Raw genomic sequence first — 3,793 nt, 5'->3', positions numbered from 1 at the left:
CTCAGAGAAAGAGAAGGGCTGCTGCCTCACATTTATACTTAACACCCACTGCCACTGCAGGACACCCGGAGTGGGAATGAGGTCTTGTCAAACAAATCACTGAGGAAAAAGAACGAACAGGGGAAAAAAACTGTCAAAACCCAATTCAGTATTTCAGCAAAGGCAGAAACAATTTAGCTCTGAGAGAGAGAAAGAAAAAAAATCGCCTCTCCAGTTCTGCAAATACTGTACCAATCAAATCAATGCACACACACACACACACACACACACACACACACACACACACACACACACACACACACACACACTCACACTCCATGCTCACTTGGAGAGGACAGCTGACAGCTCTTTCCTCCACGGTGTATGTTCGATGGGAGCGAGACGTGCTGACAGTGCGGAGGGTTCTGTGATATACTGTAGCTCTAAATGAGAGGTTGAGTGCATGACACCGAGGGCTCTAATGACATGTGGTTTAATGGAAGCGTGAGTGTGCATCCGAGCTGACATCATGACTAGGACGACGGTGAAAAGGAGCAGCCAGCGATAAGTATTCAGTGTTGACAGTGAGTGCAGATGGGAGGGTCCATTAGATGATCTGTTCAGGTGGGAGTGGAGGAGTTTGACAGAGTGTTTAAATACATATAATGGATAAAGCTGCAGATATATAGGGTTTGAGTTTTCTATAGCTATAGTAGGAGTACTGAACCTTTACCATGTCAAGCCTCTTTAAAAATAGAAATACATGTGACTAGGGTTGGGTATTATTGTGGAAATCAATATGATGATGATAAAGGAGTGTAGTGTTCCAACTCCATAAAGTTGCGGGATTTGCCAGAAACAGGTACCTTTTAAGAAAGAAGAATGGTCTAAATTGATGCTGCAGAGGTTGAGATATCCTAAAATATCCACAAACACCAGATCCTACATTTCCCATAATGCTCACAAAACTATATTTTTTCTTACACTCTATAATCCTAGAACTGTTTACAGTTTTACACCAATTAAAACATGTCTGGTTCTCTTATATGGCCTTTTTCAGTCATCAATAAACAGTGCATGGTAGATCTAACATAAACAAACTTTGTGTTAAACACATTTTAATTATAATTTCCCTAGACTGATTAAATCATGATGATATTGTCACAATATGTCACCGCTAGAAGTCCATACATACAAATATTTAATTAGTGGAAGAACTGAGAGTTATGGAACTTAATGTAACATGTTAACCCTACCTCATCTTCTTTAGACTAAAGGTTAATGTGTTTAAAACTGATGACATGCTGAGGTCAGCCAATAAGGCAACATAATGGTATGTAAGCAACTCAAGTCTACAAACAAATACTTATGTAAAATGTTGTCATAGGATTCATAGCAAATGATACACAGAATCAAATGAAAATCACATGAAATGTCCAAAACTAACAATTGATTGATGAATTGGTCCTTCTAGCAAGTAAAGCCTGATAGATCTTATACCTCTGTGTCATAAAACTCTATTGTTGTCCTAAAACCATTTACTATGCACACAGTACTGGCTGACATGTTTTTTCTTTACCACAAACACACACTCTCTAGTTTATTTTGACTCTATCACCACAGACACCATCCAGTTCGCAGAAATACTCACCAGAGCATAAAACGTGGATTCATCCGCTGCTGAAAATAGTCCCCGGTAAATGCATCATTTCCTCCAGTTTGAGTAGGTTTATCTAAAAACTGCAATGACCAGCTGTTTTTACAAAATTGTTGGAACATTTTTCAGAACTGAAACTACATGTTTGTGATCTGATATAGCAACCAGTGGACTTGAGGCTGAACTCCACAGGACAGACTTGTTAGAAATGACAGTGAGATGGACAAAAAATCTTCTTTTTCATTAAATTTGTTGACAGTAAGAAAAATACAGATGTATGTTAGGGTTAGGGTTCGTTTATTTTGACCCACACACGCACCGTCTTGCTGGCAGAAATACCTACTAGAGCTCCAAGCGTGGATTCATCCGCTCCTGAAAATAGTCCCCAGAAAATGCGTTATTTCCTCCAGTTTGAGTAACTTTATTGAATAACTGCAGTGCCCAGCTGTTCAATCACAAGATTGTTTGAACATTTTCAAGAACTGAAACTATATATTACTGACCTGTTGTTGGAGATTTACCGATATATAAACCACTGGAGGTTGGACAGTCAGAAATTACAGCAAGATGGACTGAACATTGTTTTGTTTTAGTCTTTTTCATTGAGTTTGCTGACAGTAAGAAAAATACAGATGTTTGTCAGGGTTGGGGTTAGAAGGGGGGGTAAAGGGGGGTTAGAAAGGCGCTATGGTACATTGTATACACTGTACAAGATTCAACAGACCCCTCTGATTAGAAAAACATGGTTTAAAAAATAAAAAATCCTAAAAAAATGGAGTCAAAGTAACTAATTAGACCCATCACCTTCATTAAGATTGTGTAGAAGGGAACTCTGAGGTGAGTTTTTGTTGCTTTGTTTTTCACAATCATAAAGCTGTTTGTGTCAGAGGTAATAATCACAGTAGGTGAAACAAATTCTATAATTTACTAGTTATTATTTCTTGTTTGCATTCTCTCAGAACAACATCGAAAAGCAAAGAGCAAAATTAAACCACTTCATATTTCTCCCAAGTTAAAACACCCCAGTGCTTTCTAATCTGCACTTTTGGAACAGTTGATGTCGACATTTGTAGTTTATATGCTCACAGTATCCCACAGCTAAAATAGATTGGCCTCTAAAGACACGTTTCATAGCTAACAACTCTGAAAAAGACCTCTTAAAGATGTCAGTTTGATTACACTGAGTGATATTCTGAGTTTCTCAACAAGGTGGCATCTGTGTTTTGCTGGGACCTTTTTCTCCCAAGAAGGTGATAAAGTTTAATGAATTCAACCAAAACTAAAAACCTCTTTGTTTCCCGCTGATGTTTTATAAAGAAAATGTGGTGAATGTGTCTAAACCTGCTGGGATTATGAAGTCTTTTCCTGTTCCAAAAGCACAGACAGGCATTGTACAATTTCTAGTAGTTTCTGTAGAAGTTTAATTTCTGTAGAAGTTCTAGTGAAAGCACATTGAGCGACAGAAATATCAGATAATACCTCTGCTCTCGCGTTGCCCTCTTCTAAAGAGAAAAATCCATTCGACCACTCTTATTAACTCTACTTTCTTCCTCCCCACTCTCCCTTTGCATTTCTCTCTCTCACAGATTCATTCAAGGTTGCGTGTATTCAGGGTATTCTGTCTGTGACCTTTGCTCTGTTTCATAAGCGGTCTAAAAAAACTAGAGCCACTGGAGCCACTGCTCCCATTGTGAGTCACTCGGCGGAAAAGTGCATCAGCTCAATTCATGTATACGAATGTAAATGTGTGTACTCAGCTTGTAGGCTCTTCAGAGAATGACTCGTGCATATGATAGGGCTGTGTCCTCCAAAACTGCAAGGACGAGAGGAGATATTGAAAGTGCAGACTTCTCAACGATTGGAATATAATAGCGGACTTTCATGTTGGCCACCTGTCTCACCTCGTAGCATTGTGAGATGTTGTTTTTACACACGTGGTGCACCGTTTTAAGGTTACGTAGACACATTTGAATGTATATTCACAAATATACAACTTTCTATAGTATGTGTAGGTGGTTATAATGTCTATCTTTCAGCCAGTAATGGTGAACAACAGGGTTTATTTTTTAACGTGGATGCACATTGCTGTAAAGTGGAGTGCTACACAGCTCTGCTTGATTTGGATTCATTTTTTTATGTTTAATTAAAGGGGCACTG

This window comes from Scomber scombrus, chromosome 11 (genome assembly GCF_963691925.1).
Source record: "Scomber scombrus chromosome 11, fScoSco1.1, whole genome shotgun sequence".
In the NCBI taxonomy this organism is placed as follows: Eukaryota; Metazoa; Chordata; class Actinopteri; order Scombriformes; family Scombridae; genus Scomber; species Scomber scombrus.
The sequence above is the reverse complement of the archived record's forward strand: the minus strand, read 5'-3'. Positions refer to the sequence as shown.